We start from the raw sequence: 22,217 nt of genomic DNA on the forward strand, positions 1-22,217 counted from the left end.
ACATGGGATTTATCCATGATTAACGGTAGAACAATGGGTGATATGCCGGGGAAACAGACATGGTCTAATGGTATTTCATACAGCACCCTAGACTACATATTCATGTGTCCTGAAATGTTGCCTATAGTAAATGATATGAGAATCATACCCAATGAATGGAGTGACCATGCGGCTCTCGAGTGCTCCCTTCAACTTTCTCTCTCTCCCGCCATTAAGTGTAATATAGGCAATATACAAACCAATTGCACAGGCACTAGAATTATCTGGTCGGAGAGAAACATTAAAAAGGCTACGGAAGCACTCTTATCTCAAGCCCAGGCTCCCCTTCCCCATTTTGAACAGCTGACCGTAAAGGAAATAGAAGAATGGATCCTGGAATTCTCAGGACTACATGCGACCTCAAGGAAAAACGTTATGATAAATCCTGTAGGTACCACTCAGCCTTATAATAAGGATATTCGTGATGCTAAGAGAAGGCTAAGAGCAGAATTGCGGGGGTTTAGGAGACTGAATATAGCGGGTTCCTACTACTATGACAAAGTTAGAAAAGCTAAAAACAAATATAGAGCTAGTATCAGAACCATCAGAAATACAGAGAGGAATATTAGAAATCAGAGGCTGGTAAACACTATCTGCGCTGGAAATTCGCGTAATATATGGCAGCTACTGAAAGAGAACAGAGAGAAGGCCAAGGGTCAGCTGGACAATCCTATAGGAGAGGAAACCTGGGTAAGATTTCTTCTGGACCGTAACTCTGGAGAGCTAGATGTACCCATAATATCTAGAGTGAAGAATCCCTTCCCCCCGCCCTTTGAGGCCTCGGAAGAGGCCATACTGAATAAAATAGCAACCTTGAAAGCTTCTAGAGCTCCTGGCCCGAATGGGCTAGCGAATATAGTTATTAAGAACCACCCAGCTTTTTGGGCTTCTCTTCTGTCAATACTCTTTAAAAAGGTATTAGCTCAGGGGATGATTCCCCGTTCGTGGCAAATGGCGATATTGGTGCCGGTGTTCAAGAAGGGATGCCGTATGGATCCAAATAATTATAGGCTTCTTTCCATGCTGGATACCACGGGAAAACTCTTTGCGGCTTTATTGCTCACGGAATTACAGAATTGGGCTGAACAGACTAACATTCTTAGTAAGTTCCAATGTGGATTCCGACGTGGTTTCTCTACCACGCACAATTTGTGGGTGATGGACACACTACGAACTCGGGCACTTAACAAGGGACAGCCCCTGCTATATGCCCTTTACATTGACTTTAAGGCCGCATTCGATTCTATACCTAGAGCCAGGCTGTGGACAAAGCTGGAAGTTATGGGTTGCCCGCCTAGTCTACTGTACTACTTAAGACAGCTGCACTATAACACCATGGTGTGCCTCAGATTAAATCAAGAGGGATCCTTGACTAGACAAGTGAGACAAGATAGGGGGGTAAAACAGGGATATGTAACTGCTCCACTGGTGTACAATCTGTAGGTATACGATATCCCAATAGTGTTGGCCGAAGTGAATAACTGCCCACCTAAAGTAGGGGATACAACTTGTGCAGTACTGGCATATGCGGACGATTTGGTCATTTTCGACAACACTATTGCTGGTATTAGGCGCTCAGCGGTAGCACTATGGGAATACGCAAAGATCAATGGGTTAGCTGTTAACCTTGATAAGACCAAAGTGATTAGATTCACGAAGAAAAAAGTCTCTCGTGTTGAGCTATGGGTGCAGAATGATAATATACTTTATTCCCCTTCCTATCGGTACTTAGGAGTTGAAATTGAACCTTGGGGTGATTACTCTCTATGTAGACAAAATAGGAGAACTAGGGCACAGCAAGTTACAGCTTTAATTGCGTCATTTACCAGGAGGCAGGCTGGTTTCACACTATGGGGGACGAGACACCTGTACATACAGGTGTTTGCGCCTATGATTACGTATGGCCTCGAAGCACTAACCTCTTTTGATCTAGCCTGGCTGCAAGTGGTTGAGGGAAAATTTTGGCGACGCATACTGGGGTTACCCCCTAGTGTTCCTATGGCCCTTATAAGGCTGGAGTTGGGTCTACCCTCACTTAAAGCAATGGTACTGAAAAAGAGGGTGGGCTTTTATCTCAAGATGAAGAATAGTTCTTTTAACCCTATGCTGGTTACCATGCATATAGAAGTAAGTAAAAAAGATACTACCTCTCCTCTCCAGAAAAGTATGACCCAATTTCTGAGAGATATTGGCTGGACTGACAGAGGGACAACCATTTCCCAGGAGGTCATGACAGCACTGGGGAAAAAGGTAGATCTCTGGGATTGGTTAGAGAACTTTTCCCATCTAGGGTGTTTAAAGTCATGTGCCTTTGTAGTATCGACTTTACAACTTTATGAAACCTCAGGCATATCTGTACCTATGCCCTTCCACAAGGCTAAGACGGTTTATTATTCTTTTCCGTCTGGAGCAACTACCGACCTTATGTAATGTGGGACCTATGGAAAAGATCGCAACTGTAGAACGAATATGTCGTATATGTAACCTACCTGAAAGTCTGGAGACAGCCAAGCATCTATTAACTGAATGCATCACAATGAGACCCACAATTGTTAAATATCTAAAAGAATTTGCCCATAATCTGGAATCTATACCGGAAAATCAATTTTGGTTATACTGTACTAATACAGTAAACATGCATCTTTTTATTGCATTATATAATGTATGGCTCCAGATTGAAAAAGCGATGGGCATCCGGATTTAAATAAATGATTGAAATGATGTTTTATTATGAAGTTTTTTAGGAAGCTTTTGGATATTGTAAAAGTTATATGTATTTAGATATACTTGATTTTTCCTTTTCTTTTTTATACTTACACAATTGTATAAATTGCATATTTTAAATTTTCCTTTTTTGATTATGTATAAGTAATGTGTAAAGTTTGAATTTTTCAATCTATATCACATTAAAGTATTATAATTACTGACCTCTACATCTGTATTTGCTCTCTCCTCGGCTTCTCTGTTCTTTCTACTGTTTAATTCTGTTCTCCTCTCCGCTCCCCTGCATCCCTCTTCACTCTCTCCTCCCTTACCTTTTCTCTGCACTTGCTCTATGGGAATTGTCCCTGGACCTAGTATGATGGCTAAAACTCTTTCTCCCCCCTCCCACCCTTGTTAATCCCCCCCCCTCTGGAATTGCCTGCGATGTCGTAGGGCCTAGTGCGATGGTCGCTTGTTTTGTTCCTCTCCCTCCTTCTCCCTCACCTTGTGTGATTCTCCAGAGAGGTTGCGAGGCCTAATGCGGTATTCGCCTGTCTGTACCCATTTCCCTCAAGTCTGTGTCTTGGCACTTGTACTGTCTGGGTTGTCGCTATGTCGAGTGTGACGGTCAATCCTCACACTTATGTTCATTGCCTGTGGGAATGTTTTGTGTTTTCCCTTGTTCCCTCCCTGTCGTGGGATGCTTTGAAACACATTGTGCATGGGCACTGTTTAAATGAACTATCATATCACTATGCTTACTCTCTACTCTACACCATCACACAATTAGAGTGCAGCTATACCCCTCGATCAATTCGGCCTAGCTCCTCACATATGAATACTATCCCATGAACACCTCATCATCCAAATAAAACGCAGCTATATCCCACGACAAACCGGCCTAGCTGAACACATAAGCGTCCCACAGGCCTAACACAGCCAGAACCCAGACTTGGTGTCCACCCGCCAGACTGCACATATTGAACCAATATCAATACTACCACACCTAATGCTACGATGCAGCTACCATCAGACAATTACATCAGCTGCACACTTAACTGATGCACACAAGCACCCTTCAACACCCTATTCTCTCAACTAACCTGGACAACGGTCCCCGAGATCGTTCAACCTACCAGCGCTTTGAGGTCATACCAATGATATATAGAGCGCTATATAAATGCCAAACATGTCCGGAAGGCCCCCCCCCCATGCCGCACATGTTGAGTAGACGTTAGACGTGTAAGAACTGTGACCCAAATTGACCTATTGATATTGCTGAGTATACATATATAACTATAACCTGCAACAAAATATTGTTTTATGGTACCATGTTGAATGTGTTTCTGCAACCTGTCCATCTTCACAAAATATTGATGCTGCTATGCACAATTTGCACTTTATCTACTTTTACTTCTGCAATTTGTCTTCTCTCTCCTTCCATGATGAAAATGCAAAAACAAAAATACAGTAGGAGAACTGTCATACCCTTGTTCTCGTGACCATTCTATAGCAACCAAGTCTTCTGCCTATACCTGTATTATGCATTGTGTAGCTGGATTGTTTGCTCTTTCTATGTTTGGATTGAGTATATATTTAGAATATAGTTGAATATGGGGAGAGCATATAAAAAAGGGGGGCACAGGGGTATGACAATACTGCCAATATCTCTTCATTGAAGCTGCCTATACCATTATTTCCTCATGCGTTTTCTGACATGATTCCAAATTTGAGTTTTCCTTCTACTACTTCATATATTTGTGCATTAAAGGGTTTCAAAAGACAAGTCAAAAGAGCCAAATACGATGATTACAGAGCACAAAGTTTAGATGGGATAGAAAATGTGCACCACCCAGAATTGAGTAATAGCTGGTAAATAGACATGAGCTTGGAGGGGGAAAAGAGTTAAAGGAGCGGTTAAATTTGATGTTATGCAGACTGCAAAGCACTTTTCAAGCACGGAGCATACAACTTGTGATGATGGACCCAGACGAACTGCAGTGTACCCGGAATCCCAAAAGCATACAGTGTTAAAGGCCATACGTGAAGTTGGAAGGTGTAAAGTTTGTGGCAAACAGGTGAAAAGAGACTATAATGAGCAGCATTGCAGGGGGTCTCATTGGATTTGGTAAACAAGTTATGCAAAAGGTGAACGATGTGTGCTGAGAATATTGTAATGAGTATGTGGCAAAGCTCACGTGGATTAAGGCGAAGGAGAAGCCAGTGAAGGTGCAGAAGCAAGAAGAATACGAATTGTGTTTCTACGAGGGCAGCGTCTTTGTGGGAGCCAACAACAAATACAACAATAAATTATACATCCCAGACATCAAGAAAGGGACGGCTGCAGTGATGGACAATTACTGGGTCTCCGGTCAGCAAGCGTTTCTGCACCTCACGACATTATTAAGTGGCACCTGCTCGCTGGCCACACTGCTCTACGCTCTCCTTGTGGTCCTGGAAGATACTTAATAGGGGAACCGGGGACAACACTCCCCAACGACATCACCAGTTCCAGATGTCTAAACCATGATTCCACCACCACCTTTTCTTCTCTGTATCCTGCCAGAGAAGGAAAGGAAGGAAGGAAACATTGCGCAGAAAGCGGATATCCAATGATCTGTCTCAAGACTCATCACAGCTGCTGAAAGAAATACCAGATCAATACAGAGTGTAAAACAAGGAAGAGACATTCTTTGCATCGTTATTAGTGCCAGGGGTGCAAGCAGCCGCCCGCGCCACGTGGCTTCAGATAGTCCCCTGGCAAGTGATAGAGTTGACAAAGAACACTGAAAAAGAGCTGAATGCAATAAAGGCTGAAATGCGAGCGATCAGGATGACACTGCAGAACATCTACATGCTGGATTTGCTTACCACAATGGAAGGAAGACTGTGGGGGCGATTGTGAAACCACGGTTAACAGTGTTGGTGTTCATGGTGGTGATCTTCTGCACATGCCATACAGGACTCCAATGCTGTGCAAAAGCATTGCCTAGCAGTGCAATGATTATTATTCCAATTGGGGTACATTGCTCATCTTGCAGATGAGCCAAGCATGCCCCACTTGGTTAGGATAGAGCAGCGCCTTCACCCCCCAGCCCCCCAGGCATGGTTGCCACTCCCCCGCCAGACCCCATGAATTTTGCTAAACACTGGGTTGACCTAGCGGGAGACGGGGTGTGTTATAACTCACGGGTACTCAAGAGTAGTATGCGCAAGCAGGGGAAAATGTACAATGTGTGCAAAGCATAGGTGCCCAAGAAGGGAACATGGCCTTATCAGGAAGCTGAGACGTTGGAGAGGGAGAAAATGGAAGGACGACGACAGAGAAAAGCTTACATGGCAGTTCATGAACTTGTTGGATTAACGAATGGGGAGAAAGTTGGGGAGCGGGAACGATCGTCCCAGGCCCCCAAGAGGTTCCAGATGAGGCGGTGGCATAAGAGTGTTATAGGTTCTTGGAAGTTATAGGGGTTGTCGACAGAAGCTGCATTATGGGTAGGTTATATGTTTGGGTATAGATTGCACAATCGAGGCCTAGCACCGCGTTGCAGCCATGGCAGTAGGACCGGGCCCAGAATATAGAGAGGAGTGCATGCAGGGTCGGGTTGCAGCATAGGCAGTAGTGAGAAAGACTAAACCCACAGAGATTAATAGACCTCTCATTGTTTCATACCATAAGCACTGGTATCCCAGAAAGAATGCACCCTGCAAGGCTATGAGGGGGCTGAGAGCTCCCTCCAAAATGTTACCCACGAGAAGGAGGCATGAGCCTCCGACCTTCACCAGTCCAAACCCTAAGTTATAGTGTCCGGATGTCCCTGTCCCAAGACCCCAGCATTCCAGTGCATCAGCCAGTCCCAGACCACTGACCATAAAACTGTTAGATCGTCAATCTATCAGGAAGATCACAGCAGAAAGGCGGGTTCACCACATCCTGGATCCCTGTGATTTGTGCTGCCAAGTGCCGAGGGGAGGAGGGGGGGCGGGGGTGAGGAGGAGTAACAACCCTCAAACCAGGGTGGGAACATTTGGGAAGGTGCCGACGTGTCAGATTGAGCTGGGGTTTTCAAGTTATCGTGACCTTGCAAGAATCCTTTAAGCCCATTGTTAAGAAATAATTCATTTATGTGTAATTTTCCCTCCATTTGAGTATCCCCCAAACGTTTTGCTTTTGTGTGGCTATCCTAACTTTTGCCAGTGGAAGACAGCCTTCAGCTGCGCTCCCCTGGGCTTTTGATCACTTGTTATGGGAAACTGACACATCCTTCAAACTGTCAGTACTGGGAGACTAGATTTCCCTCAGTCTTTGACTATGTTGCCATTTCTTGGTAACTGTTTAACAGTTCCCAACTACTCCCATCCAGAGGTCAGCCAGACTCATCTTGCGCCCTAGTTGGCCTGTTTCTCTCACAGGAAGTCAAGGAACTAGAACTACACATCTAATGTCTAGTGCAGTTCCTGTTCCTGCATACGTTGCGTAGAGGTGCGGCTTGAGACGGCTGGGTCCTTTCCTTTCCTCGAACTGTGCGAACTGCACCATCGGTTGGCTCGGTTGGCTCGGGCGGACCGGCTCTAGTGCTGGGAGCGGAGCGGAGCAGGGAGCCGGGAGTCGGGAGCACGGAGGAGGACGGAGGCTTTTTGTGCACTCGTCGAAAGGAGAGCCGCCAGTGGTGACGGGTGTGCACACCCGATTCGTCGCCCGCCGCCCGATAGTGCGGCCCACACGGAACGTAGAGGGCGCACTGGGTGCAGTGTGATCCGGCGACGAATCGAGCGAGATCTCCCCCCCCCCCCGGGGGTAACTGGCCTTACGGCAAGAGGTACGGGGAGGGGTGTTGACGCCTGTGGGTGTAGCGCTGGGCGCTGGGCACACTCGCATAGACCTGACCAGGTCACTGGCTGAATAAGGTGCCCCCTCAAACTGCGCAGCGAGACTACCTCCCCATTGTAAGATTTTGTGAGTGGGGTGACAGTTCCTCTACGTGGATACTTTCCCTGGCGCAATTATCACAGTAACTGTGTTCCTCTACTGATAAAGATTGGTGGCATCAGAAGTTGAGCCTGGTAGAATTCCAACGTGACTGGAGACTGCGGGGACTTACCCTTTGATCCTGTAATTGGCCAATTCTACCTACTTGTGCCAGGTAGCCTACTTATCCCAGAGTGGATGGCTCCCCATAAAAAACCTGCTCCTTCCAAATATAACCTAAGGAAAAAGACACACGAACCAGACTTGGGTCCCATAATGGAAGAGTCTAAAAGCAGGAGAAATAAAGCCAAGAAGGGAACCCCCGTAGATCAAGGTAAGATAACGGGTTTTTTCCCCATAAATATACCGGCTGAAAATAATTCCACAACCCTCGAGACGCCCATGAATCAAGTGACCAATACCTCCAATTTGGACAGATCACTAAACTTTGAGGATATTGATAACAACTCCTTACTGGACTTATGCCTAACTATACAGAGAGGCATGACACCCCAGATTGTGGTGCACTCGGAGGATCTGGAGTCTCTCACACCGGAGAACCAGAGTGAAAACCATGGCAAACGACTTTCTCAAGCTGTAACAATGGAGAGGCTATCTACATCACCCAACCTAATTATTGATACCTCAACTGACAATGGAAGAGAGACAGTCAGTAATACTCATCCGGTAGCCCAGGAAATTGCAGAATTACAAGCTTCCGTGGCTTCCTTACAGTTTGCATTAAAAATATTGCTGAAGATGTCGGGCCGCATATTGGCAAACACAAACACATTGATGAGCGACACTGAGCAAAGACGGAAGGAGGCCGAGGATGCGGAAGTCAATCTATCTGAAGCTATTATAATAGCAAACGAGATACACGAACAACAACTCCCTGACCCCCATACTGACATAACAGCTCAACCAGACATTCCAATGACCCGTAAGCAGCGGAGGTTGGCCAAGTCAGCGCTAGACAGGGCCAGAGTGAATACTCAAGAGCTCTTACCTTTTGAACTAGAGAAGCCTATTCCTCGTTCTAAAAAAGGGAAAAAAAGAGCAGCTCGAGCAAAGAAGCGAAGGGCTGCAGGAGATGGTTGTCTAACTAGTTGGTTGATTGCAGAGACCACTATAGCCCCAGATGGGGCCGAGGAACTCGAAAACTCAATAATTGAATCTATACTTGAAGACGATGGCACTCTAGAAAAGCCCCTGAAAACAGCGCATGAGCTTGATTGTCTCCATAATACAAATTCTTCAGATTTGGCAAAAGAGTGTGATCCGAAGTGGGGGAATCGCACCTGTATTATTAGAAATTTATATCAATCTGGCACAAGCGCTTGGCTATCTCGCTCCGAATTTTTAAAGAGACTATACTCGGTACCTCAACTGAGAGTTCTGCAATCGGAAGACTTTCAATTCCTTGAGCCCTTGTCAGGATCCCATCCCAAGGTATCAGCCCTGCATTGCAAATTTACATCGACTGCCCAACTATTAAGGACTTATAAAACAGAGCTGAAAACTGTTGACATTGAGTTAGATGCTGAAGTAAACTATAATGAGCCTAGTAGCTCTGAAATTGAAAATGTTGTTGATGGGCCCGTGGTCGCTTGCCCTATTATGCCATCAGGATCCAAGATGGACAAAAATAATGTACAATCCATCCTGAAATGGTTGACGGAGGCATTGTCTAAGATGGTAGAGAATCATTGAAAATTATCGCTGGCTTCGTGGAATTGTAGGGGTTTTGCCCATCTTTTAAACAAGACAGGCTCTATAGCTCAATTATCTCATTACAACTGCATATGCTTACAAGAAACTTTTGCAATAAATCCCCTACTTCTAGATGGATATAAGGGCCACCAGGTATTTGCCAAACGAGGCGAAAGAGGTAGACCCTTTGGGGGGCTATGGATTGGGGTATCTAATAGCCTAAGTTCAAGGAGGATTCTTGGGAGCCAAAATGACCAACTATTGGCTGTTAAAATAATATACAATATTAAGAATACCACCGAGAAAGTCTTGGTGGTGTGCTTATATAATCCTCCGGGCGCTATGTGCAGAGAATCAATACAAGAAGGGTTACATGAGCTACTGGCCAGTTGGTTAACCATTGAAGGAAATAGTAATGTTTGTGTGGCTGGAGATTTTAACACCCATATGCTTGGGGGAGAGAGGAGCTTTGCTAATCCTAAGCTCCGTCCTAGATGTGTTATGGAGCATGATAAATTGGAGGATGAAGGACTTGATTGGGTACACTTCTTTAGTAGATGGGAATTTGAGATGTTAAATGGACGCACCAAAAGTGATCATCCAGGTAAACATACTTGGAACAATGGAATTGCGAACAGCACTCTAGATTATATTTTCGTGTCTCCAAGTCTGTTGTTACTGATTGATGATATGATGGTAATATCAAACATATGGAGTGATCATGCTATTCTGGCGTGCTCATTTGACATCCTGGAGAATAATGATCGAGTGTGCACTACGGGAGATCTGAAAATCAACCATGCAGGGACCTGTATCCGCTGGTCGGATAAGAATATCTCTCGCGCTGAGGAAGCCCTACATAAGTATGGCTATCTCAGTGTCGAAGACTTTAAGAAAATGACCATAGATGGAGTAGAGGACTGGATATACCTGTTCTCCGATCAATATGCCGCAACTCTGGTTGGGACAATGCTCGGTGAGCAGGAGAAATGTCCTACCTATGACAAATTTATTCGAGATACTAAAAGAACTATGAGGGCGGAACTAAGAAGAGCAAAGAAAACAAGTATGACCTGGGATATATACAACATTGTGTCCAAGGAAATAAAGATGAGATATAGGAGGGTGATCAAAGCAAAAAGAAGCTCCGACAGAAATAGAGCTTGGCAAAAGCTAATACAGACTATCTGCTCCCGTAAAACTAGCAGTATATGGGCTCTTCTTAATGAAGCAAGAGGGAATAGGACACGGCAATTAGTCAACCCTATTTCCAGTGTGGAATGGACTGCGTTTCTGGAAAAACGCAACACAACGATCAGAGTCGAGGAGATAATCCCTTTGGGTAACATACCAACGGACCCTGACATAGATATTTCCCATGACTCCATCCTCTCTATGATTAAACAGTTGAAGTCATCCAGGGCACCTGGTCCCGATGGGCTCCCTAATATTGTAATAAAAAGTAGCCCAATCTTTTGGGCCACCCTAATGAACGTATGGTTCTCCAAGATTTTGAGGACAGGGGTACTGCCGAGCTCGTGGCAATCAGCCATATTAATACCAATATTTAAAAAAGGCAATCGATTAGACCCTAATAATTATAGATTACTTTCCATGCTAGACAGTACAAGTAAAATATTTGCGTCACTCCTGCTGGAAAAATTACAGATATGGGTTGACCGGGCCAGAATCTTAAGTAAATTTCAATGTGGCTTTAGGCAAGACTACTCAACTAGCCATAACATTTTTGTCATGGACTACTTACGAACTAGAGCCTTGCAAAGCGGACAACCACCCCTCTATGCACTTTACATAGATTTTAAAGCGGCCTTTGATTCTATCCCCCGAGAAAAACTATGGCTGAAGTTACAAAATCTTGGCTGTCCAGATGATTTACTATACTATCTAAGATTGCTACATCAGAACACCAAGGTTAAATTGAAATTAGACCAAGCAGGTCATATGACAGAGGAAGTCACACAAAATAGAGGAGTCAAACAAGGTTGTGTGACCGCTCCCCTAGTATACAATCTGTATGTGCATGACATACCGGCATCTTTAGCCTTGGTAAAAAACTGTCCTCCCAATATCGGTAAAACCCCATGCTTGGTACTTGCATACGCTGATGATTTAGTGATCTTTGACCACACAATCAGTGGTATACGTCGCTCAGCCATAGCGCTCTGGGGATATTCTGAACAAAATGGACTTACAATTAATGTTGAAAAAACACATGTGATGAGATACACATGTAAAAGGTCCGCGCGTGTCTCTCTATGCATTGACAGAGTTGTAATTTCATATGTCCCTGAATATAAATACCTCGGGATTGAATTTGAACCCAGAGGTGACTACACGAATTGTAAACGCAATCGGAAAATAAGAGCTGCCCAAATTACTGCCTTATTTAAAAGTTTTACAATTAAACAGGGTGGTTACACATTATGGGGATCTAGACACCTCTATATACAGGTACTAGCGCCCATGATGGTGTATGGATTGGAATCATTAATTAAGATGGATCTAAATTGGTTACAAATTATCGAGGGAAAATACTGGAGGAAGATACTAGGACTTCCGGTATGTATCCCTATGGCTCTCCTCAGACTCGAGTTGGGTCTGATATCATTAAAAGCACAGATATTAAAGAAAAGGGCCGGATTTTACTTAAAAATGGTGAATGGCGCGGGTAATGCCCTGCTAACGACATTTGCCCTGAACAATAATAATGAAAACACCCTCAGTGATTTCAAAAAACAAATGGAACAACTGCTCAAAGAAATTTGCTGGAATCATCGTGTAGGGACTTTCACGGAGGCTATGCAATCCTGTATGGGGAGACGAGTTGAGTTATGGGATTGGCTAGAGAACTATGAACATCTGCGCAAATTAAAAAGGTATAGGTTCATGGAAACTAGATTATATACATTCAAGAAACCACAGAAATACCTGATGATATGCCCGTCCCCAAGATTAAGGAGGTTTATACTTCTATTAAGAATGGAATATCTTCCCATTAAGATGACCACTGGTATTATGGAAAAGATACCCAGAGAACAACGCTATTGTCGCCTGTGTAAGAACCAGGAAGCTCTGGAGACGGCTAAACATGTACTAACCGAATGCCAGGGTATGATGGTTGACATAAAACTGCACTTAAGAATGTTTGTACATAATTGGGAGACTATTGGAGACATGTTGTTCTGGAATCATTGTGTAAACACCAACAGTATGCGTCTGCTAGCCGCACTCTATTCCATTTGGCTAAGAGTGGAAGATGAGCTGGGTATATCGATATGAGAGCTAGCCATCGCACTGGATAGAACCATGGGATAATACAGACCAGTATATGCATTTTAACCGCTGACATGACAAGAATCAAAACCATGCCCATGTGTAATCATGGTGTGTTATTTTACGAAGAATTTTTATTTAATTTTAATTTTATGTTTATGGTGTTTTGAATTTTGTATTGAAAGTGATTAAGATGTACATGTGTAAAGTTTGAATTTTTAAACTATATCACATTAAAGATATTATTATTAACAGTGCACAATGTATCTTTCAGTGCCTTGCACTGGGGTCCTTTTTGTTTTATGGCCCTAGACACCCTCGAAGGATTTTCTGGTGATTGTGCGAGTAGGCCTGGGACAAACTGGTGGCAGCAGTTACTTTTTATAAGTGTTTTACTTCTTTTAACAGAATCATATCGCGTTTACCGTGTTTGGTTCAAGACTGTGGCCAGGTCGGAAAATGGCCGAGCCGCAAAGTCTTTTGCTCAGTCCCATTGCCATTTTGGCACTTGCCTTCACCCAGGTCGAGTAACCCAAGTTTTCCTTATTTGGGCACGCAGCCTCCAGCGAAAACTGATCTGATTCGCGGGCTTCTGCCGGTCGTGCGCGGGTGTGTGTGTGTGTGTGTGTGTGCAGGAAGCAGGTTGTGACTGTCTGGTCCCAATCCACACTACTGGTGCCAGGATGTCTGGAGGGCCTGAACGACTGGGACCACTGTGGACCGTGATTGGTCCACGACTGCGATTCCTGCATGAGAGCAGATCTTTGATTCAAAGTCCTCGATTTTGGCGCATAGCTAATCTTGGCTAAGAGAAGGGGCTCTGCATCGATTCCAGGCTGATAACCTGAGTTCTCCCCAAACTACAGAAGCAGCCAAGTATCCTGTATGATGAAACAGACTTGTGGAACCCCTGGAGATGCACTAGAAGGTTTTGGCACCCTTTAATCCTCTGCTGTCCCGTCAAACCCCCATTTTCTTTATCGATCAAGAAGGCCTGTCAGGGCTCTTCACCCCTGTGGAGTAGTGGGAACTACTCTCGGCGCCACCTGCTTACCCATCGAACAAGCCCCTTTGAAGTGTTCCTGGGCCAATCAGTTAACTGTCCAGCTCTACTGCAGGGTACCCCGCAGAACCACTGCAGTCTCGAGTTGAAACCAAAGACTTGGGACAGCGCTTGCAGGCCTAGCTCGTCTGGGGCCCGAATTAGGGGCGTGCGTGATGCTGCACACATCTGCGATTCCTGCGTCACTACCTGTTGACGACGGTCGCTGTAGGTGTCTTGCTGACGTGCGCTCCTGTGCCCTGAAGCCTGCTGCACAGGAATTTTCTTTGCATCTCCTTCGGAAGCTGAGAAAAGGCAACTGTCCCGTCACAGACATTCGTTCTATGCCGCAGCCGCTAAGAGCCAGAGCGCTGCGAAACTGCAGGACTGAAACCTACTAGCGACCTCGACTAAACTGCCAAAGTTTGGTCTGGACTGTGCTGAAGGTCGGCGAGTACTTGCATCACTTACCGGTGGCCCCCTGGCACAACCAATCTCTTATGACGCGATCGTGCAGGATTACCTAAAACTGTACCGTTGAGCACAAGGCTCCCCACTTCTGAGGGCTGGTCTCGAAAGTTAAGGAATGACTCAGAAGAATTGTCAAAGGCTCCTAGTGTGTTAACCCACCCTTCTCTTTACAGGTTGTGGCTGTGTTTTACACACTTCTAGCATTGGGAAACACATTGTATATATTTTATATAGTAGAGTATATTGTGTGGTTACTGTTTTTATATAGCTGAAGTTTACTTGTTATCTCCTGTACCCTACTCATGCCATTTAAACTTGCTCATCACTTAGTATTGTGCTATAGACCTCCGGGGACTGCCGCTCCGTTACTACTTGGACTGGATAGCCATCTTGGAACTGAAGCATTGCACCATTTAAATGTAATAATTTTGGGTAATCTTCATATATGGTGCAATGAACCAGACAACTTGGAATATGTCCATCTTAGGGACAGAATGTATTCTCATGACCTTAGGCTATTGATCGAAGCAATTTCCCATGTTGGCGGCCACTGCCTAGACATTTTTATGTCTAAAGGTAAAGAAGTATGCCATCAGGAGTATACTCCCGTTATATGGTCCGATCACTTTGTGGTAATGTTTATTATCACAAACGGACAGATGCAACAGGAAAAGAAACACTTCGCGCAACTGATACGCAGTAAAAAGAAAATGGATGCCATCACAAGCGCACAATTGCTTAATGAACCAACTATGCCCACAGCTGGCTTAAAATGCTCAGAATCTTTTCAGGCTCTAATGTCATGTCTTCAAGGTAATTGTGATGCTTTTGCGCCCATTACCAGTATCGAAAACCTGAAAGTAGGCACAATCAGTGATATGACCCATTGCGAGTACTAAAAAAAGACTATCGTCGTAAAGAGAAGCTCTAGCTGAAGACTAGATCTCCAGGAGGCTAAAAGTGCACTGAAAAATTATAAGGCAGGTATTGTTTTGGCCAAGTTATATCTGCAATAGCAGATTGATCTTGCCCAGAATAGACCAAAAGCCCTTTTTGCCACAAAGAAATTCTCATCCCCCGCATGTATAATACAGCAGCTCACTCCATCTTTGCCCTTGGCGAACTAATTCAACAACTTCTCAATAGATTAAATGTACCAGATTAGGGGAAACAAATTGATTCTCAGAATGTCACCTCACCAATAGGTAAAGTGCCGATAAGTGAAGAGGGTCGAACATTTCCTAAGTTCACTCTTAAACCGGCGGACTTGGAAATAGTTTCTAATCTTTTGCTCAAACTAAAGCCTGCAAATCACAATTACGACCCTATACCTGCTTATCTGGCCAGAAAGCATCTGGCGACTATAAGTGGGCCTCTTCTATCCGCTGTAAATGCCTCACTTACATAGGGGCATTTTCCAATGGAACTGAAGAAGTCATATCGCACAGCTCTTTTAAAGAAAAATACACTGGATCATAAAATACTTGCCAATTATAGTCCCATTGAAGGACTATCTTGGCCATCGAAAATTTGGGAACAATTGTCATGATGCAGTTGCAGGAAACCCTGGAAATCCAGAGATTACTAGATCTGCATCAATCAGGGTTTAGGCCTGGTCATGGGTACCAAGACAGCACTTGTGTCAGTTTGGGACAATATTTTGAGGGCTGCCGATGTGGGTGACATTAGCATACTAGACTTATCTGCAGCCTTCGATAAGCTCAATTGAGATTCTTTCCTTCGAGACTTTCCACAACGGCTCAGGTGTCTGATGAATCCTTGCAGCGATTCATTTCTTTGTTGTTCGACCGAACCCAACAGGTTAAAATGGGTACATCTATTTCTGATTTTCTACTTGCTAAATATGGTGTGCCCCAGGGGCCTTTGTCTCTTACTATCTAACATTTACATTCGTCCCCTGTTCAGAATTTTTGGGGAATTTGGCCAGCAATACCATTCTTACGCTGATACCCAGATCTACCTGTGGCTAAAAGAACCAGCGGAAGCAATGGAGAGAGTACTTGAATGTGTTGAATGGATAAAGAATTGGATGGTGGCTAACAAGCTCCAATGAAATCCAAATAAAACAGAGATCATACTATTTGGATCAAAGACTAAAATGTTGCAAAAATGATCATGGCCAGCAATTTTTGATGCGCCAACATCATTTTTAGCTGAAGTAAAGAACCTTGGATGTACTTGGCAGACGAATCTGTGCTGCAATCTACAGATAAATTAAATTGTCAAATCAGTATATTACCAGCTTAAACTACTAAAACCCCTGCTGCCGCTTAATTCGGACAAAGATCGCCCATCAGTAGTTGGTGCATTAGTGAATTCCAGGTTAGATTATTGTAATGCCCTAGACATTCGCCTATTTCGTAGTTCCGGAGAGACCTTCATTGGCTGCTGGTAAAGCAGAGGGTCCTGTTTAAGACCCTTTGTTTGGTCTTTAAGTGCCTTCAAGGGACTGCGCGTAAATACGTTTGCTCTAAAATATCCGTCCACCGGCCCGATCACGGTCTACGATCAGCAGGACAACATCTATTAATGATCCCACCATCCGGATCTGCGTTCTGGGGTGGACTATTTTCCGTTGCGGGGTGATTGTGGAATTCCATGCCCTATGAACTGCAGAGAATTAAATATCTCTGCATTCAGGAAGAAGTTGAAGAATTACCTTTTTGCCTAAAATGTACAAGATCCATTTGGCCTCCTGGTTATTAGCTAAATACCATCTGCGCCCAGATGCAATTCATCGCTCAGCTCCACGTGGATATGCGCAATATAAATTCAAAAATCAATCAATATGGAAAGGTAATATAGGATCTGTCTGTAAACCCTTATCCAGGATGTCCGTCAGATCATCCTGCTCAAATGGTAATGGGGAAAGCGGGGGGGGCCCTACTCCACCCAATTTATTCCACCACCTTCGACATTAGCGGTCTATATGATGCATCAGCATGCTCCCCAGCCTCAGGTCTTCTAAACTCTAGCTCAGGTGAGGTGTCCACCACACTGGCCGTCTGCAGATTATCATAAAGGTCTTTCAAACTTGACTTCTCAGAAATTAAACTTTCAGGCACATTTGGTGTGCCAAATGGTGCATCGTTGTCTGAGGGCTCATCCTCCTCATCTATTGTTGATGTAAGGTACTTAAAATAGTCTTTTCTTGGTAAAGGCACAACATTTTTTTCTGTTATCAAGGGACGTTGGATGAGTCGTAGAAACCTTTTTCAATGGTTTAGATGGGGCGCTCGACGTCAATGTCGATGGCACAGCTGGCATTGATGGGGCAGCTGGAGTCCATGCCTGCGCGTGCTATATATGCCTTCGATGTTGACATCCTCGAGACAAAGCCCCTCGAGGGACATAGAGTCGACTGCATCGACACACAGCACCCTATGCTGAAAAAGAAAATGCTTCCGAAGCAGCTGAAGCTGGATGTCGAATATCAAAGAGGAGGAATACGTGGCAGGACACAATCCATTCGAATACGGAATCTGTGCGGCTAAGAAGTAGATATACAAACCTGGATATTCCAGACCTCCTTTCTCATATGCTAGCCTGTTTGCCTGCCCAAAGGAGACCGACCATCAGACTCTTAAGTCGGGAACAAAAACTGGTAGGGGGCCAGGTCGGTGCATTATTAAATTTATAGAAAGTTTCAAGAGGATTGCAATCTTGGCCAATGATATTTGAGCGGCCTGGGAGACGGGAAGGAGGATCCATGCTTCCACCTTGTGTTCCAGATTCTCAAATCAATCATGGATGGGGTAATCGTAATTCCCAAGTATTGAATTCCCTGAGGGCACCATCTAAAAGCCTCCCCTATATCCTCTGGTCGAACTGCAGGGGTTAACAGGAGGTCCTCTGGTTTAGCCCAATTTATCCTCAAACTGTCAGGTCACCGAACAGGCAGATCTCTTGTACCAGAGGCTGTAAATTTAGCAGAGGGCGTTTTACGTATAATAGCATATCGTCTGCATACAACTAATTATAGCAACATGGGAGTGAATTTGTATGCCCCTGTGGGCATGATATTCCCTGAGGCCAGAGGATCAATTGCAAGGCGAAAAGGATAGCGACAAAGGACAGCACTGCATCAGGTTAATATAGTCCAATGTCATCCGGTTAGTGTACACTGCCACTCTGGGTGCGGTATATAGGAGACTGACCCATTGGAGATAGGACAGCCAAACCCCTCCCCCCCAGCCCCCCAAGCACCGTAGGACCTCAAACAGGAATGGCCACTCCACGTAGTGAAAGGCTTTTTCTGCATCCAAAGCGGCCACCGCAAATCAGGACCTCAGGATTCACGTTATGCACGAATGAGAAAAAAAAATGCAGCAGATTATTCTGTGTGGACCTAGCAGGAATTAAATCTGCCGTGGAGGACCAGTGCTGGCATGCAAGGTAGGAGTCGATCAGCAAGCATGTTAGCCAGAATCTTATTGTTGGTATTAAAAGGCAGTGGTCTATATGATGAACATTTTAAGGAGTGCTTAACTGGTTTCAATATCATCATTACGAGGGCAGTCCTGGTGGACTTGGGCAGCACTCCAGAGTATCTGGCTGATTCGTACATATTACACAAGCGCGGGATGAGAAAAATCAGAAAATTCTTTATATAGCTCAGCTGTTGTCATTAGGGAGGGAGAGGATCACCCTTTGAATTACCTCCTCAGAAGGAGGCAGGTTCAAACTCTGCCCCTGAGCGGTGTAGGGCCATTACAGTGCCAACCTTTCTAGGTATTGCGAAATGGAATCTCATGCGAACTATAGGACTGTTCGTAGTAGTCGCAAAATAAATCATTGATCTTCGAGGTCCTTGGTGGGTTACCCATCCGAGTCTTCAACCTCGACAATACTTTCTAGTTGGTGCTCACGTTTGAGAGCCCAGGCCAACTTACGACTGGGGTGGTCTCCCTCTCCATATGCTGCTGCAGCTTTGGAATCCCCCCAGAAAAAAAAAGAAAATACACTCCTCCCTTCCTGTCAGAAGGTCCATTTCCTCTTTTCTCCCTGAGGTGGGCCCAGCTCTCAGGTGTGTCATGTGCTCCCCGTTGGAACTCCAAACCATTCATTTCCTGCTCAAGTATGAACATTGATCTGCGCAGTGCCTTTAGGACCTGCACACCCTCCCTGGAGGTACACCCCCCCCCCCTAATCTACACCTTAAAGGCCTCCCACACCACCCCAGGGTCAGGTACCGAGCACTCATTAGCCTGAAAAAGGTTTAGTGTCCTCCAATGCACAGGCCCTGAAACTCCAGCGCAGTTGTCTAGGGGGTTGGGACAGGCCGGAAAGACACCAGGGAATGGTCGGAAAGAGTTCGGGGAAATATCTTGGCCTCCACTATATGGTGGACCAATTCCCATGAAACAATAACAGTCTATTTTGGGGGAGCTACCATGAACTCCCAATAAAAGGAGCTGCATGATGTAATGATATCCAGGCGTCGTGGAGCCCATGATATTCAGCTAGGGCCTGTAACATCAGAGCCGCTTTGGGAAGCACAGATTGAGTTGTAGAATATCTATCAAGGTCTAGGGAGAGTGCAATATTAAAACCCCTAGCCCAAAGGACCTCATAGTTCATGAATTTATGTAAATGATTGGCGCAACACTGGAAGAAATCAGGACAATCAGTGTTTGGGGCATATATGAACTATAAGGAACCGCTTCCCTGATACCTCCCCTGCCAGTAGGAGAAGACGCCCCTACTAATCCCCAATCTGCTCGTGGAGCTTGAACGTATCAATTTATAAATATAAGTGGCCACCCCTTGTGGGAGGTAAAGGAGGAGCAGTATTTATGTACAACCCATCCTGAAATATTAGGAAGCCTGCCCTCCCAGGCAAGGTGCGTTTCTTTTACACATAAAATATTCCCATGGTGGTTCTTAATGTAACTGGCAATCAAACTTTTTTTTGATTGGTGAACCCCTGTATGTTCCAACACATCAGTGAAATGTTATTCCCCAGGCTTTGTGGCAACAGGCATCACTCCCAGACTTTAACAGGTCAGTTATTCCCACTGGTATTCCAATAGTAGCCGCCAGTCCTCCCAACATGTCCCTCCAGGGGATTGTGATGCTCCAGCTCCCCAATGGAGTCCATACTGTCCATCTGTGCTGCCTCCCAAATCCCCCGCCCCCCACCCACACAAGAAACTGTAACACACCTGCTATACCCCCCCCCTCAAAACCTCCTCCCGTTCAAACCCAATGTGCAACAGAACACCAGCATTGGCTGTGGAAATGTGAAGTTGTTGGCGGCCGCCCAGGCTCAGGGACAAAGCCTGCATCCTGACGCAGAAAGACCCAGAAGGGTATGAAACCCTGCAGCATCGGACCTCCAACACAGCCTTCACATTCTATAACTGGCTGGCAGTCATTGTGGAGAGCGGCGCAGAAAGCCCTCTAGGTCAGGCAGCTCCAGTGCGAATCTCTGACCTCGGTCAGGCCATGTAAAAAAGAACTGCATTGCCTTAGCGTATAACTCACAACTTAGCCGGTAAAGCATTGCGTACCAGACCTTTCCTCCTCAGGATAATCTTGACGGCTTGTAATGTCTTTCTTGGCTCTTGTACTTGCGGGCTGAAATCCAGAAACAACTGGATCGTTGCAGATCCCCAACGTAGCTCCCCTTTTTCTCTAACATCCCTGTCCAGATAGCTAAAACCGGGTGCAATGATGTGCTGCTGAGGAGGGAGCCTGGCAGTCAAGGAGTGATGTGCAGGCTCCACCAGGAACAGGTTTGAGATTTGGAGAGGGTTGGTTAGAACCTGCACAAGAAACCTTTTGATTAATTTCTCCTTGTTATCAATAGATGTAGATTGGAGCACCCCAAGGATGCAGATGTCATTTCTTCTCGATCTACCTTCCAGGTCATCGTTCTTGGCCATGACTTTCTTGACTGTTTGTTGGAGAAGTGCAACCTCCCGTTGTAACCCAGCCATTTGTCCTCCCGGTCACTAATCCTTTGTTCTCCCTCTGTCATGTGGCCACAGTTTGTTGATTTGTTTGGCGGAAACATCGACTTTGCAGGTAAGGGCATCGATTTTCGAACCAAGATTGTTTGCACTCAAAAACAGTACAATGTCTAATTAAGAGCCGAAACATAAAAAGTGGGGGGGACCTGGTTCTGAGGGTTGGGGAGGTGCCACCGGCTCGTGTCTAGCAAATTAATCCGTCCTCGCCAGTACGTAAGGAAGAAGTGACCAAGATCCAGAGAGCACCCCACGCTGAAACCACAACCTGTCCGGGAGTAGCAAGCCCCAGATGGGCCGTTTCCAAATATGGCCAAAGGCCAGGCCAGGGTTCAACTCACCTCCTCTTCATATATTGCCAAAAGGGTTGTGCATTCCACGTCTCCAGCCACCATCCGTCCGCCGAGTTTGCTGGAAGGGGCACCCTGGTGCTGTTGCTCACAGATGCAAAGAGTACTTGACTAAGATGTAAGTTCCTGGGGGTAGGCCACAGCAGACACCACAACCAATATGCAAGAGCGACTGGAGCCTCCGTCTGGGATCTCCAACTAGGGCAAGAGACCAGGCAAGGGTTCAAAGAAGCTCCGCGCCAAATATTGCAGTCAGTATTATGCGGCCTGACGTCCTCAGCCACCAACTGTCCACCAAGTCCACTGGGTGGGGCGCTATGTCACAACTCCCCAACTCTCCAATGGCTATCCTGGTTACACTCCACAATAATGAGGGGAGCTACCACTGAATCTGTACGATTCCCCCCAGCAGGTTTAGCAATGTATAACTTTCTGGCAAGGCGCCCCGCAGTCTTGACGCCCCCACACTCCAGCAAGATCACGTTTCCCCCATCCACCATAATGTCACAGCGTACCAAACAGGCGTGCTCATATGCCAGTCTACTGTACAGTTCCAGCCACAATCAGTCCCGTATATGGGCAGAGCTGCTTTATATTGCTGACTCCGGTGTAGCTCTGGAAGTCACCAGGTTCCCCAGTGGCAG

The 22,217-nt window shown here is 45.4% G+C and overlaps 1 protein-coding gene across 9 annotated transcripts in view; it reads right to left on the reverse strand.

Moving 5' to 3' along the window:
- Positions 1-22,217, reverse strand: part of SPICE1 (spindle and centriole associated protein 1) — a 1,365,450-nt gene that overhangs the window by 1,065,434 nt on the left and 277,799 nt on the right. The window lies entirely within an intron of this gene.

Source organism: Ambystoma mexicanum, chromosome 7p (genome assembly GCF_040938575.1).
Source record: "Ambystoma mexicanum isolate Mex_15411 chromosome 7p, UKY_AmexF1_1, whole genome shotgun sequence".
Taxonomy (NCBI): domain Eukaryota; kingdom Metazoa; phylum Chordata; class Amphibia; order Caudata; family Ambystomatidae; genus Ambystoma; species Ambystoma mexicanum.